The sequence below is a fragment of the Mus caroli genome, unplaced genomic scaffold, assembly GCF_978045245.1.
Source record: "Mus caroli unplaced genomic scaffold, Mus_caroli_1 scaffold_9, whole genome shotgun sequence".
NCBI classification, from domain to species: Eukaryota; Metazoa; Chordata; class Mammalia; order Rodentia; family Muridae; genus Mus; species Mus caroli.
Genome location: NW_028227264.1, coordinates 10,223,326 through 10,240,467, shown reverse-complemented (window position 1 = coordinate 10,240,467; position 17,142 = coordinate 10,223,326). Strand labels below are relative to the sequence as shown.

The following is a 17,142-nucleotide window of genomic DNA, read 5'->3' as shown; positions in this document are numbered from 1 at the left end:
GGGGAGACAGGTGCCTGTGACAAAGACAAGTGACTGTTTTATCAAGAATGTTAAGCTAAATCTGTCCATTGACATACTTTAGGTTAAGGGGTTACACTAACATCTCTGTTTTCCTAGTCTTCTGAAATGGAGACAGAAATATCTGTCAAGAATTTCTTTACAAGGTACTGTGAAATTAGCATGCCTCCAAAGCTTGCTTCATTACAGGAAGCTGGTCTTATGAACAGCGTCACATAATTGCAGGTCACTCTGACTCAAACAAGGTTCTCTGGAAACTCGTTAAGCTCCTCTCCATCAAATTATTTTTCAGAAGCACTCATGAAATTTACTACTTTAAGAAAGCCTGTGGCAAGGGTCAAACACACCCTTGGGCTCATTTACCGATCTTTCAGAAGCATTTGCAAAGAACTTCGAGGTTACAACTTGATCTTCCTCTCGCAACTGATGGAGGCATTATGAATGTGTTTCTCAGAGAGGAGAAAATGGGCTCTAGCAAGGTGAAGAGACTTGTCAGTGTCATACAGCAGGAGGATGGAAACTCCAAGTGTTCAGTCTTTAGATCTCACACTGCTCCCATTATACACAGACGCTCTGTACCATGGGTATAATTATCCACTGAAGTCCTCTCTCCCCAACTACACTGAATAAGCAATCATGTTACTACCCTCAAAATAATTCATCTCCTAGCATTGGGGATCCACTGAAAAGGACCTTAAAAATACCAATCTATGCACCAAATAAGAAAAATAGTTTGCCCCAGGTCATAAGATATTCCTCTGGGATAAGTGAAGGCAAGATCCTGGGAAAGGGGATTTAAAAAAAAAAGGAGGGGAAACAAAAGAAATAAGTAAATATGAACTTACGAAGCTGATGGCACTCTGAACCAATCAAGCAGGAACAACCTGAAAGCAAACAAAGAGCATTCATTGACTATCACACAAGAGTTGGGTGTGTGCCTCGGTTGACGGTAATCTTGAGACTGTTGGAGATCCGAGTTCACTTTTAAGACAGCCTTGACTTAATTTCCCCCAGCATCAAGATTTTGCAAAACTGTATATTATGTTACAGATAAAATGCTGTTAATGCAATCCAGAGTCTTTTGCGATATCTCCAGTTTTATTGGATGTGTCCATTGACTTGTATACATTTATCACAGGCTCATATCACCACCAGTCGAGATATAGAGCGGGTCCACCACCACAAGGGCCCCCCACTGCCCTTTCACATCCAAGCATAACTACCACCATCGAGCTCATGCCTGCTTCAACATTAAACACGAATCCACCAATTAAGAAAGGAAAGACACCTCTCATACTCAAGAGACTACTACCAAGCTGTACATTAAAGCATGATTAAAGAATTCTCTTTTTATGCATTGGGATAAGTTTTAAAGTCTCTTTCTTCTCATAGCTATTTCAGGATAAACAACTTATTTTAAAACCCAAACGTGGACATGATCTCTTTTTTTATTATTATTAGATATTGTCTTCACTTACATTTCAAATGCTATCCCAAAAGTTCCCTATACCCTCCCCCTGCCCTGCTCCCCAACCCACTCACTCCCACTTCTTGGCCCTGGCATTCCCTGGTACTGAGGCATATAAAGTTTGCAATACCAAGGGGCCTCTCTTCCCAATGATGGCCGACTAGGCCATCTTCTGCTACATAGGACATGATCTCTTAATTTGCATTCCATATTTTCAACGTAGCTCTAACAAGAAACTTTTAGATATTTACCATAGGACCAAGTAGGTCTTTTCCACATTACTTTAATTAGCATACATATATCATGAGTGGCCCAAGAGGAAACTAAGACACTGGGAGGGTGAATAAGTTATATATAATTACACTAGCAGTGTTTGGGATCAGATAATTGCCGTCCAGGCTCAAATGTCCCTCAAGATAATCAATATTAATGACATTAAAATATGTTGTGCTATCACCACAAAGCCCCCAATTATTGCTAGATTTCACCTTAATATAGAGAAACTGAATAGGAAAAATGTCCCTGAACAATGATACGAGTGTTTTGTTCTGTTCTGTCTTGTTTTGTTTTTGTGAGACAAACTACGTTCTATAACCCAAACTGGCCTGGAATTCTCAATTATGTTGTTTCAGTCTCTCAAGTATATGCAGCACATTAACCAGACTGGAACAGTAATTTACAAAATGAAAATTGTTCTGTATTCAAACACGAAATGATGGAAAATGGTCAAAACAAAAAAACAGAGGATGGAGCACACAACAAAAAGACCCCTAATTAGAACAACAAACCAATCACATAGCCACGCTGACCCTTGAAAAATGCTCATTCATCTAGCAAAAGAGAAGATGAGAAGTGAAATTTTCAGTCGCAGACAAAAAGCTTCAAAATTAGGCTCTTTAGCCAATAGATACATCTAACAGCCTAAAGGTAATATCCAAATAATGATAATAATTTAGTAGGATACTTATCAGGACAAATTTTCTGTAGGTTTTATTATCTTAATGATATAGCATTATTACTGAAGAATAGTAGCTATTTTCTCTTGCAAAACAAAGCAACATATTTATGTATAACTGTGGCAGGTCGGCCAACTCAAGAATACTTGAGAGGCATGTAGCCAGTAAGCCACTAATATCCTGTTTCAGATACTCAGGGTGTGCTTTGTTTACAGATGTTCCCTTAATGGTCCAGGGTCAGGAGGTGGCTGAGGGAGGCAGCCTCATTATTAGCATAGGTGGCTGTGCAAATAAGTTATACATAAAAGCGTGGGGGTGGAGTGAGTTTCCCTTCCATATGAAGTTACCTATTCTTGTTCCTCATTGTAAGGGATGGCGTCAACTCTACCTTAGCCACATTTTAATCTATCAGTAGTTCTAAAATGCTTCTATTTTATTCCATTTCTAGAAGCCATTATTAGCTCATCTATTTTAACTAGACTTTAGAGTACCTCTAGGTTACTCATATGTACTTTCTTCACTGTGGGAACACATATATACACTGAACACTTTAACTCTGCCGACCTGCTCTCACCAAGACTCCAGAGACTGGAGCTCCATAATGCTCCCCCATACTGTGGTCATCCCACACATTTCTTCTCTTCCAGCTGCCCTTCCCACCCCTAAAGCTTGGACACATGTCCATCAACACCCTTGCCTCATGGATCACTGTGAAAACAAAAGCTATTGCATAAGGCATCTTACCTTCCCAACTCTAAATATACAGACTTCCCTCCCACCACAGGACAATATCTTCCTAGAACCAGAAGCCATTTCCCACCTCTCTGTCTGTTTCCATGTCCTCCCTATCCAGTAAGACACATATCCCCACTATTCAATATACTCTGGTATATCCCAACTTTAAAAGCAAACACACCTTGACCTAATAGCTCCCTACAGCTCTGCTCAACAGCTGCCCTTTCTCTGAGAAACTTCTGGAACGTTGCCACTGCCTTGCTTCCTACTCGCTTCCCAAGCTGGCTCTTCTTCGAAACACCTTATCAGAGGATAATTATTAATGCCATCATTTTAAAAGTCAGGAGGCTGTCGATTAAGAGAGATTATAAGGCTGTGAGTGAAAAACGCCTGTTTGGAGATACTCAGGAGCCCTGGTCCTTCCCAAAGCACTCAGGACAATAGACTAGGGACTTCAAGTACATATACCTCCTTCCTCTCTTACATCATCCTCCATGCAGAAAAAACACAGACTTACACCTTAGATAATCACCACTCTTCATTATTTTTATCGGAGAAAGGAATTACCCGTATGTCTGCATTAGCTATTTGTGTAACTTAATTTTCTTTGACAACCTGAAGAATTGGTGGTTCCATCTCCTTGATAAAATTCAGTCTTGGCTGAAAGGGAATAAAAATCCTTCCCAGCACCACCTTAGTAGAGCAGGCACTTGACCTTGGTCACCTGGATTCAGGGACCCTGCGCTTTGTAATAGCTCCTTTCTCTTAGTTATCCCCATTAGATGGCGATGTGATAAGGGCGCCATTCTGCCTTATAGGACCCAGTCCCATTACCTCCAAGAGATAAGAGAATTTAGAGTTGATGTAAATTCATTACAAAGCCTGAAAAACTGTTTTATCTATCACAACGGGGACTGTGAGAATTTACATTGTCAAGATAAGAGCCTCCTTTCAGGTGATCAGAGAATGTAGCTCCCCTGGGGCTAGCTCACAGCTGACTTAGCATTACAGAGCTTGGCACTGGCCTGGAGGTCACCCCACACCTTACTCTCATTTTTCCAGGCACAAAGACAACTGTGCTTCCTCAGAACTGCCATAAGGCCTGGGTGAATATAATATGACCTGCCTCTGATCTACTCTTCTTGCTGGACCTTCTCCAGCTACACAATCTCACTGAAGAGAGACGTCCCAGGATCTATGGGAGATACTAACCACTCTCGACTATGCCAGGTTCATAAAAACATGGATTCTGTCTCACAGGCATGGGCTGGGGTGGGGGGGTATTGAGGCAAGACCGGCACTTAGTTCAAGGCCAGCTTTCACTATGTGGTGAGACCCAGTTAACAGAGAATGTCTAGAAGATTGTGAAGAGCATAAGTTCACGTGATAGGGGAAGGATTAAATAAAGACTAAGCTCCTAAAAGAAGCCAGGGAGTCCCAGACAAATTCATTGAAGTCTAAGAGGAGCCACAGATATGAGACAAGAAAACTACGGCATCCATCTGAGGACCATACCACAAATGGAAAAAAAAGAAAAAAAGAAAGAAAAGAAAAGAAATGAAGGGTATGTTTTTTTGCACACATGACTGCCTGAAAACACAATATATAAATAAATACCTAAGAAGCCATCCAAGTTTGGAAGACTGTTGTGCTGCCACAGACAGAGGCCTCTCAGGTTGAAGTGTTAAAATGACCCTTGGGCCCTTGCATTTCCACTTGTAGGAAGTGAGTTAAAAAATGGTTCATCCCCAAGTGAGGTAATTTCTCTAACCCTACCTCCCACCCATGACTAAGAACAGGAAGATGCCCAAAACAATGCCCAGAGGGACTCGGGGCCCAGGAAGACACACTTTGCTTCCTTTGGGGTATCCTGTCTCAAACTTGCTGCACTTTAGTCAGTGACACTGTTAGGTATAAACTTAGGTATATATAAACAAAACCACAGGCTAGGTTTGTATCTGTATTATTTTTATAATTGAAAAGAGATGTCAGGAGTCCCTAATTTTCCTGTACATTGCGGATTTCAAAGCCTAACGCTGAATGGCATATCACTATGTTCTACAAGGCATCCTCAAGGGCTACAAGCATTGTCCATGGGCTTTTAGGAAGCAATTCTCTAGAAATGTCTCTTTAGAGCACAACAAGGCATTACCCTAAAAGCATGCGAGCAAGGCAGGCATACTTCACAGAAGGCTGGCCAAACAGTCAGCTCTCCGCCTTACACAGCTCTCAACATCTCAACCAGGAGCCATAGTAGTGGTATTGTAAACAAACAAACAAACAACCCTGAATTTACGCCTGTTAAGATACACAATGGGGAATGAGAGACAGCATTGTAAACACGTAAGCCGCTTGTCTCCATTTCAACATTTTCCACCTGTCGATGGCTTAGGTACAAACAGAACAAGTCCATCACATCTTTATGTACAACCCCAGCTAAGACTACATCTAGAGACCCCACTGGCCCAGAAGGGTTGGGCCCTATTTCAGTGGTTCCCACGATTCCTGATGCTGTGACCCTTTAATACAGTTCCCAAAGAACCACCCAAGCAGGCCCCAATTCCCTTTTCATCTACTAGGCCCAGGTGATGCTTCTGGTGGCTAGGCAGCTGCATGTCACCATTCCAAAGCAAGTGACAAATATTGGGATATTGGCAGAAACCAAACACAAAAATTTAAAAAAAAAAAAAGAAAGAAAGATAGCTCAAATATTTGTTGAAAGTCAGCAAGGCAAAGATAGAAAAACCCAAAAAGTAGGGGAAACTGGGCTAAAGGTGGTGTGTGCAGTAGAGTACCCACCTAGCATTTTCAAGGTCTTGGGTTTGAATCTCAGCTCTACAAAAACAAGTAAAAAATTGAAACAATGAAATATGGAGTAAGGTGAGGTTTTTCCCATTTGTCTGAGCCCAGTGAAGAACACTGAAAACTCATCCATTAGGAACAATAAAAATTAGAAGGTAAATCTAAAGAAAGCCTGAACTGGTTAGTCCACACAATCAGCATGGTCTCAAAGCTCAGAGTCGGAGCAGCACACTGACAAGGAAGACAGAGGCACCTCTCCATGCCTGCTTTACTGTAAATATTTCTACTCAGTCATTTCATTTATTTAGCCAGGTATTTTTAGCACCAAGGCAATACAGCCTGGACAAGCAAAAGCTTTCGAATCAGTCAAACCGGTCTTGCAACTTACTAACTATAAGGTGTTGGGCAAGTTTCTTGCTCTCTTTGCTGAGTTTCTTCCCAATTGGAAACAGAGTTAACTCACTTACCTTGCAAAACCAAGCACAATTATCATGGGTATTTAATAGTGGGAGCCATTTGGCAATCATGTCTTATATGGTAAGTACCATGCAGGGCGTTTGGACAGAATCTCTAAGAACCTGACCAGCTGGAACTGACACTTAGATTTAAAAGAAAAAAGGATGATGAAACCTAACAATTTAAGCATGGATCACAAATAATAGGGTTCTGATCTAGCGAGAAGGATTATTACATAGCCTCAGACCAACCCTCAGTTTGGGTTGCAAATTAGTGGAGGTGAATATACTAAACATAGGGGGAAATGGCAAAGGGAAGAACACATCCATTAGCCCAGTAGAATCCTCTGGAACTGCTGTGAGGTGGCGACCACCTGAAGGGGGGCGAGGGGGACTCAGTCTAAGAAGCAGCAGATACGGGGAGACCAGCAAAGACAGCTGGGGGGGGGGGTGAGCAAGGAGGGACCACGGCCAGGCCAGGAACAAAGAACCTCTTTTCACAAGGACTGGGATTCAAGAATGTCATAGCAAGTGGTCATTCCTCATGATGTGAAGGGCAGGAAACTGTACAGCAAGGGAAAGTATACGGGACAACCAGGACCTAAAGCTGTGGGGCTGATGAGCATGAAAAAACTAGGAGGTGGTTACAAAGCTTAATTTTATCAATTAACTAGATTAGTGAGTCTTCCTAAATTGGTACAGGTAAGCTCATCTTCCAGTCAGCACTATAATACTGACTGACCTCTAAGTCCTCACGGACATGGATGGATTCAAACAAGCAAAATGCATTGCCTGGCATGAAGGTGCTCAAAATATTGTTGGTGAATGAATATATGGTAGAAATTCTAAACACAAAATTAAGAAATCTCAATGTATGGCTAATGTAATATAAGCTAAACTCATTTTCCCTTTGTGTAGCAGGGATTTGCCACGAAACAGGCAAGTGTTGAATTTGAGCATGCAAAAGCTAGCTATATATCTTATCAAAGACTCAGATAAAAATCACTTCCGAAAGTCTGGAAGGGTGCCCTGTCAGTTGCTAAGCTCTTGTGCAATACTCTTTTAGGAATCTATCATTCATTGTGTTCTTTGCTGTAGTCAAGGAACAATTGCTTTATGATTCATAAGTATCACACTAGAAAGTATATTAAATTCCAATCATAGATATATGCCCAAGGTTTAATTAACATGAGCTGATCTGATGACTAAGCAATAATTAGAACAAAGTAATCTATTAGATTCTTAAAAAGTCAAAGGAGAAAATAAATTGAACATGACCTAGAGGAGAGGAACGGTCATAGCCCTCACCAGTATTCTCACCACTTCACAGGAGAGAGTCCCACTTTCCGTATTTTATGGGTGGGACAATGAAGATGCTGAGAAGCTAAGCAATTGCCCAAGATTTTACTGTGCCACAAAGGGATCGAGCCAGGAAAGCCACTGGGCTCTGCAATTTAGTAGATTAGAGAGTGGGCTTTATAAAATCAGTATCTTTCATGAGTCCACAGCACTGAGCACCGGTGAGGCACAGCACTTCCATTTAATTCAGACACAAGATAAGAACATCCACAGCCACTATGGCTAAGGCTTGCTGCCCTAGCCAGTGAAAAAACACAAAGGAACAGAACAGCACATGGCCATTAGAAAAAATAACGAATAAGTGTCATTTCTGAGAATGTATAGGACTATTTACAATGGAGGAACTGGCTATTTTTAGAAACATGGAAACAAAGGGAAATATACATTGTGAGATTATAAAGATCCAGAGGGTACCTAACAAAGTGTGGATGTGTCCTCTTTAAAGGACCAGTCAGGGACATTTTTAAAAAGTCAGGCGGGGTGAATGGAATGACTAGAAGTTACAGATACGTCCATTCTTTTAAAATTAACCTATAAGTTCAAAGCTATCTCTATTTTTAAAAAACCCCAAAAGGGTCCTTCATGGAGAACTAGCACTAAAATTCTTGTAGAATTTATATAAAATTCATCACCTTATCACACCAAAAAAAAAGCAAATATGATGACATCAGTAGGTACAGAAGGCACAGGACAAGTTTGAGGTTGGGTACACATCTATAGAATCACCACTGAGCTGGCTTAGAAACATCGAGAGATCAGCCAAAAGGAGAATCCCTAGTACCTAGATACTGGTTTCTAATCCCTGTCCTCAAGTAAAGAGAATGAGAACTTGAAACACAGTCAGTTCTAAGGTGAGAGAAGGGACATGCTCATGAGTTCACAACATTATCAAAGTACCTCGAAATAGCTCCTTCAAAATGCTAATTACTTTGGTGGCTTTAACATATATCTGTAAATTATTTTAAATTCTTCTCATCTCTTGAATTTGGACTCTCTTCTAACAACAAGACTGGATAGCAGGGAAATGTGGTATAATAATGAGAAACATAACAGAAACCATGGTTTCTGCCTAACCAAACAACTACATGGTTTGGTAAACATCACTAGTTGATGTGGATACTGTGGGGCCCCAGAGAAGATACAAATTGGGAGGGTAAATACCTTGTGATATTTGACACCCGAATCTAGACCATCTACATAACTGTAAATACCTTGTGATGTTCAACACCCAAATCTAGACCATTTACATAATTGTGAAAGTACACAAATCTAAATTAAAAGGTAGTCATAACAGTAGCAGCATTACAGTTATGAAGTGACAGAAGAATACTTTTATGGTATGCATGTAGAGGACGTACACTACATGAATTGTATTAAAGGGTTGCAGCATTAGGAATGCCAATGTTAACTTATTTTTGTAAATGTATAATAGATCTATAAGACATTAACACAGGAAAGTGGGTAGAGAGTATATAGGAATGCTCTACTACCTTGGCAAATCTAAAAATTTTATAATATTATATAATTCTATAATTTTTTAATTTAATGTTTAAATTTACTTTTCCAATCTGTTTGCTTTTTCTTGCCTTACTGTATGGGCAAGAATCTCCAAAACTCATTTAACAGACATTTTAAGGCTAGGCACCCTTTATAAAATTATTTTTCTCTTTACATGTAGAATAATTATGCATTTAGGAAATCCTTCCAAAGATATACGCTACTCAAATAATGAGTGATTTGGCAAGACAATGAGACTTAATAGTGTGCAAGTCCTCTACAAAGTAATCTACAAAATAACAATAAGAGTAATCAAAGAATTTATAAAATGGATATGCAGTCTATATTCATTATTATGTCAATGGATATGTCAATGGACAATTTCCAAAAATTATTTGGTAAATCCAGTACAATAATCATAAATAAAACTGCAAAAGACTCTTAAAATGGAAATCCACAAGCTCACTCTAAAGTTTATATGCAAATGCAAAGAATTTCATTGAAAGTTATGAAAAAAATCCAAGGGTGGAAAGACAGCCCAGTGGGTAAAGTGCTTGCTTACAGCCATGAGGACTTTAGAACCCCAGTACCCACATAAAAAGTGAGGCCTGGTACCTTAGTACTGTGGAAGGAGAGACAGGCCAATGGGCAGGGCTTGCTGGCAGTCAGTCTAGCAAAGGGTGAGCTCCAGGTTCACTGATCCTGTCTCAAATACCAAGATGGAGACATATGCTGACCTCTGGCCTTCATATTTGCCCATATAAGGAAGTGTACCTGCATATAACACACACACACACACACACACACACACACACAGAAGCTACAAGACCTTACCAAGGGCTTTAGGTCTAGAAAAGTAGCCTAGTGGTGGAATGAATGCTTGTCAAATAAGCACAAGGCTCCCTTTTTAATGCCTAGTGCAAGAAAACAAAAACAAAAACAACTCACTGTAAACCACGTTAAGATCGCCTGATACTAACTTGAGAATTGAAAAGCAATCTAAGTGGAAGAGAACAAATTCAGAAATAGACCCAATTGCATGATCTTTCATTTTTCTACAAAGATTCTGTCATCATTCAATGAAAAATGGATTATTTGCAATTAATTTAGATAGTAGTGACTTGCCCACATGGAAAAAATCATCTTGATCCTGACCTAACACATACAGGAGGATCAAATAGCAATAATCACAAGTCCACTGTGAGGACTAAAAAAAAAGAAATTCAGACCTTCTCATAGAGGCCACAGGCAAATGAGATTGTAAAATCATATATGGGCAAGACACATATAAACACTATTACCTGCTCCCCACCCCCAAAACACCCTGATAAATTGGACTTCATAGAAGTAATACTGCTCATCAATTTAGGCACCACTAAAATTAGGTTGTGTGTGTAACTTGGTGACAAAACAATTTCCTAGCCCGTACCAGGCCCTAAACTCAAGCTTTAACTTACAGGCATGCACGTGGGCGCACACACACACACACACACACACGCACATGCACACGCACATGCACGCACATGCAGGCACACACATACACAAACACACACAGACACACACAGATGGGAATATGAGAGCATGTGAGGCAAATGACAAACTAAATTCCAGAGGCAAAAAAATATTTATTGACAGGCCAGATGGCACACACCTTTAATCTTAGCACTCTGGAGGCAGAGGCAGGTGGACCTCCGTGAGTTCAAAGCCAGCTAATTTAATTTACATGGGGAGTTGGCAGCATCCCAGATCTACACAGGGAAACCTTGTCTCAAAAAATAACAATTTGTAAGCAGGTACCCAGTGAGTCGCCCTTCCAGACTGTATTAGGAATTAAAATGAACAAATTTTTAAAATTAGCAAGATATGTAAGCAGGCACTTCTTCACAGAGAATCTGTGATGTCCCAGCCCCCAGAGGCAGGGGTGGGAGTTTAAAGTTGGCCTGGAATACATACTAAGTTCTAGGCCAGCAAGCACTACCCAGTATGACCTGCCCCCCCGCAAAAAAAGTAAATGCCACTCATTATAAATACGATAATGCAACAAACCTACATAAATAAATTCAACTTCTTGGGCTGTGCAGATTGTATGTCCCTTAGCATTTGATATTTTTTAAATTTGTAATATGCATAAGATATTTTTGGAGTGGGACCTAAGTGTGCATATAAAATGCACTTTATTTTTTTATTTATTTCCTTATTTGTAGGGCTGGGTATTGAACCCTGAGCCTCAGGGGTGCTATGTAAGAATGTATAGCCCCCTCAGCTAGGGGTCATATATGCTTGATGCATATCATATCTATATACTATTTTTATTCACTTGCATTTGACTGAAACTTATCATTTAAGTCCAGGTGTGGGATTTTCCACTTGTGGCATATTGGTACCCAAAAGCTTCAAAGATTCAAAAAGACTAGGCTCTAAGATTAGGGACATTCAATCTGTAACTAAGAGACACATCTCCACCAATGAGTTCCAAAAACATCAGGGGATGGAGATATACCTCAGCAGTGAAGAGCAAACAGTGCTCTTTTTCACAGCGTACCCCGCCCAGTTCCCAGTACCTACTGGTCCTTCAGCTCCAGGGCAGCATCTCCAGCTCCTGCAGGTACCTACACTTACCTTTGTGGAACGCCACAAATATATACACACATTTGCATAATTGAAAGAAAGTAAATTCATTTTTTTAAAACAAAGACAGAGCATTATAGCAATTTAATTTGTAACAGTCCAATATGGAAAATAAGTCAAATGTTCATTTTAAAAAAAAATGTCAAATGGATAAAGTGTTTGTAATGTATACTGGAGCAAATGAACTTCCCCCTAGCAGCCAGAAAGTAAATACCTTAGGCTTTGTGGGTCTGATGGTTCCATAGAGAAACGGAGTTTGGCACTGTTCCAATAAAGGTTGCTGTATGAAAATATGGAATGGGCTAGAATTGGCTAATAAGCCACAGTTTGCCAGTCCCGTGTATAAAGGGAAAACAAAGTTCTGATGAAGTATTAGATGGCTCTCAATAACACAATGTGAACCCCAAAAAAGTATATTTCTCAAGTTCATGGTGACTGAAGTCAGGACAGTCAGTGGGAGGGTGGTCCTCACTGGGAAGGGGCAGGGATGCCACACAGGCATTTCCATGAGGACATCACATCAGGCCACACCCTTTCGTCTTTGCCCTTTCCACGGTTTGTATTTGCGAGGAGCTTGTAGCTCAATTTAAAGAAAGGAGCAAGTTTGGTGGCTAGCATGTGGATCCAAAGAAATAACATCCAGAATTCAGCATGGATAAAAATATAAATGCCAGATTAAAAACGTGTGAGAAATTTTAATATTTAATTTAACTATGGCTCCTAGAAAAAAGTAGGAGCTCAGGGGAGAATGAAATCAAGGGTAAAACTTCCCAGGCTTGAAAAAGAAACCTTAGGTAAAAGTGTCAAGCCACACGTATGCACACAATACATATATTACTGTCCCCAGAAAGCCTCTGATTACGTGTCCTTCATCATGATACAAGCAACAATTAAGACACTAAAGCCACTCTCAAAAGCAAACAAGATACATGTGCTAATTGCAGTGCCAATCAAGATTCAGTAACAGGAGGGGAATTTGCCAAGCCCTCCATGTTGGAACTAGAGACTACCTCTCAAACAGGGAAAGAAAAAAAATTCCATAATGAAAACATCTTCAATTCTTCAACAGAACGACATAGTATCTATAAAGCAACAGTGTATAAAAAAACTGTAATATTTTCAGATGACAAATGGGTACAGAGCCTAGAAGCAAGCCCAAACCCATCCGAGCAGTGCCCATGGCAGAGGGGGATGCACCAAGTCCCTGGCACAGCGTCTTTCCAAGTTAAAAAAAAAAAAATCAAATCAAATCAAATCAAATGTTGTTTATCTTGTACTATCTCCACCACATAAGCAAAGCATACACATCTACGTGCGTTCCTGAACTGCTGACAAGATACAAACTGGAAACACTTTAGAAATCATTGTGGAATCAATTTCATTAACAGCCAAGTTTTTCATATAAAAAAAAAATCAAGACACACATCACAAAGATGAATGTCTGTTTATTATCCGAAAGTTTCTTCAACCATGACCTGAATCCAGAACAATGTTTCCCAAGAGAAATGTCTGCAGTGTTGGAAATGTCCTGGTCTGTAATGTAGAAGCGTGTAACATAATAAAATATAAAGTTACACGTGGAGCACAAGAAATATGGCCTGGAGCCATGGAATAACTGAAGTTGAAATAAACACAGCATGCCAGCATTTTACAGCCTGGAGTGAGGGGTTACAAAATCTGTGTGGTTTGTTACCTCTGCAGTTTTTACATTTTTAATAACAAAACCTCATCTGAGCTTAATGGCTAAATAAAATATGTCCAATCAACACCAAAGTTACTTTTAAAAAGTGCACACTGAATGGTTTCAGTTTTCTTAAGTTCTTTAAAAATATATTAAAATGTTTAATGTATAGGAACCTATGATGGATTTAATGAATAGCAATGTGCCCACCAGAAAAATAATGAAATAAGATGTTAATGCTGTTATGTTACCTAGGTAACTCTCCCTGATCTTTATGACGCAATGGAAAATATGAGATTTCAAGCCCTGTATTTGGGCTTCTTCCCTTTCTTTAATATACTGATGATGGGGTGGGGTAACAGATCTACATGTATCATTGATAGTTATTAATCCTGAAACATGGCTCAGGTCACTGTCCAGTGGTCAGGGAATGAGGCAGTTCCCAGAATCACGGGGATTCTTAGTGTTCACTCACACCTTCTGACCCCTCCTCCTCCCCCAGGGAGGCCACCACGGACTTGACGTTCATAGCATTCATTTACATTTTTCCCTTTATGACTTTTAATATCTCTGTGGGTCCCTAAACAATAGCTTTGCCTGCCAGGTTCTGAATTTTACATAGGCGAAATCATGCAATATTCAGTAAGGTGTTTTTATTTCTTCCCCTCAACACCGAGAGGAGTCTGTACAGAAACACAAAACTGGCTTATTTGCTCCTATACTGTGCTCCCTTTTATGACTGGTACATAATTTATGTTTCCCAGTCAGGCGGACATGAAGGCGTCAACCAGCTTTGTGGTACTACACAGTAAGGCTTCTCGTACCTGTTCTCTGGTGCATATGAAAATTTATCTAGGGCAGTGGCTTTTAAACTTTTTTTGACCATGACTCAGAGTAAGAAATGACATTTTTGAACAACATTACATACATTTGTGTGTATAAACGGGGGGTGGGGGGCGGGGGGCGCATAAAACAAAGACCCCTCTGACTTGAGACACAGTCTGACACTTTAAAATTCTTGGTTTGTGGTTTTCAATTTCTTTTCACTGCCTCCTTAAATGATTTCACAACTTCCAAATACGGGCTTCATGTTTGGAACAGCGCGCTGCTCCGTGTAGTTTGAGGAACGGGACAGCAAGGTCAGAAAATGCATCTGTCAAATGTCGTCAACTGTGATTTTTTATTTAAGTGAACGTTTTCATTTATTAGTATAAATTTTTCCCACTGTATCAGAGCAAAAACCGCAAAACAACACATTTTATCTTTTCATACGTCATTAAAATACTAATCACTTACCACACGCCAAGGAAGCAGGCACAGACTCCAACCCAGACCTATGGATTAAAACGCAGAGAGAAGGGGAAAGAATGGGGGGCGCGCTTCGGGGAGCAGCACCTGGGCGAGGCCCCAGAGAGCTAACAGCCGCTGCCTTGGAGGGTGAGGTTAGCTGAAGATTCCTAGAAGAAGAATCTACTCTGGGACATTTCTATTTTTAATTTTTACTCGATTCCTAAAACACCAAAGTAACACATTTGTTGCAAGGGGGATTCCCAACATTTTTGGAGCCCTTTTTTCGGTACAAAGCCAAAACCCTTACTAGCGAGCGACCTTAAAGTTGATGTGGAGACTGGAGAAAAGTACACAAGTTGCGCTCTGAATTCTCCCAGGAATTCTTAGGAGTCCAGCATTTTCAAGTAAGTTTAAGAGCACAAGCGACAGTGCTCAGTTATTGTTAAAGCATCCGAATAAGTCTATTTTCCCCAAAGGAACACAAATCACCTCTTCCCGACTTTTTAGCGTGTTAGCAACTTCCAAGTGTCACCAGGTTATAAGGACCGTCGCTTAAGTGCCGCATAGCGCACGGGCAGGACATGGGTGAAAGCTAGCGCGGCACGAGTGCCCGTTTGGATCAACCCGGAGCCTTTTGCTGCATCTCTGGCTGCAGCTGGGGCACCCAGGTTCAGAGTTTACCACCTCGGAGCCCGAAGGGCCCGGGACCCCGTTGTCTGCGCTCAGCGCGGCAACCCATCCCGCCGCTTGGCATGGCTATGCCATGCAATGGACCCGGCTGTCACTACTTACCTACCCTAGCCGGACTCAGGACTCAGGCGTCGCCGTCAGATCTCCGATCCTGGATCCGCGATCCGCAGGCAGGCGCAGCCTAAGCAGCCATGACGGCGCCCAGGAGATGCCCGCTTGCTCTCCACTCCCGATAGCCGCGAGCCTGGTGCCCGCGGCCGCAACTCCCCAAGCGTTCTCCCGCCTGCCAGGCGAGTGAGGTTGGAGAACGCCCCAGCCCCGACTAAATCAAGGCTTGGGGCGGTCCCAGCCCAAGCTGAGTGACAAATCGCCGATGCTGTGGGCTTTGCCGCGCAACACGCCAGCCAAGGGGATGGCTGCACGGACGAGGCTGCGGGCGGGGCAGCGAGAGGAGCTGCTCCCCCCACCCCAGTGTCACGTGTGAGGAGGAGGCCCCGTTGGGGCTCTGGGGGTCTGTGGGGGAGGACAGCCACGCAGCCCAGCGGTGACTCATCGGCTGTATGCGCAAAGCCAAGGTCTCCTAGGTGCCGCGTTGGCGCAGGTAGCCTCAACTCAGTCTGAAAATCTGCGTGGAGTATTGATCGCTCCATCGCAGAGCGAGATGATCCACCCTCGGCCACAACGCAAACCAGAAACTGGGCAGAGATGTGGTGTTGGTTAGGGGGTGGGGGATGGATGCCTTGTAAGCCAGAGGCCAAGGAACTTGGCATGGGCAATGGTACCACGGCTGGTGTGGGCTACAGAGGGCTCTAACAGCTTTGGGGGTCGATACCCCATGACAGCCCCTGTAGAAACCTTATTCTCCCTGTTGACTAGCGAAAAAACAAGACAGCTTGGAAGCAATTTTTGTGGCCAAAGGCTCGCAGTACCCAATACTTTAAAGGCATTTAAAATATGTTATAGTGTTTTGAGTTTTAAGAAAGAGACTGAAGCGAATCCCCAGCATTTGTTTTCGCCCTTGTAAGACACAGCTACTTAAAGGGGGGATCTGTGAACATACAGTGGAAAAAGTACGGAACAGGGCTTCCGGAAGCTTCAGGTTCGCCATCTCCTGAGTGAGAGTGAGAAGGTTAGTCTCCGTGCACTCTTTCTCCTATCCTAACCCAGACTCAACTTCCCACCGATGTTTATATTGCCTTTGGTGTATTAGCAGCTACATGTTCAATCTTAACTCCAGATTTAACGAATGTGATGGTCACAGTAAGCCTTTCCTAGATTACGTTTATCTAGTAAGAGAAGCTGGCTATGTTTTCCCTTAGCCATTTTCTTAAGTATAAGTGACTTCCACGTTAGCGGGAAAATAGGCTTTTATCTTTACATGTAGATAAACAAAACCTTGGTACTTTGAACCCAAATTTTGCAAAACCTAACAGAACACAAAATCAGTTTCTTCACAGATTAAAAAACAACAACAAAAGAACAACCAGGGGTCTCATGTAGTCCAGGCTGGCCTTGTACTCACTGTGTACCCAGACTAGCCTTGAACTCCTAATCCCTTTGCCT

The 17,142-nt window shown here is 41.6% G+C and overlaps 1 protein-coding gene across 12 annotated transcripts in view; it reads right to left on the bottom strand.

Annotated features, from left to right (window-relative positions):
• Positions 1-15,982, bottom strand: part of Plagl1 (PLAG1 like zinc finger 1) — a 40,525-nt gene extending 24,543 nt beyond the window's left edge. For 5 of the 12 annotated variants that reach the window (XM_029482237.2, XM_029482243.2, XM_021175211.3 and 2 more), the window contains exons 1-2: positions 15,682-15,982; positions 864-902 (exon numbers count right to left, since the gene is read on the bottom strand). The gene's annotated coding sequence lies outside the window, so the exon portion shown is untranslated. Of the gene's footprint in view, positions 1-863; positions 903-14,895; positions 14,934-15,681 lie in introns of all 12 variants that reach the window. The other 7 variants (XM_085842643.1, XM_085842651.1, XM_029482238.2 and 4 more) reach the window with 3 other exon arrangements.
• Positions 15,983-17,142: the final 1,160 nt, after the last annotated feature.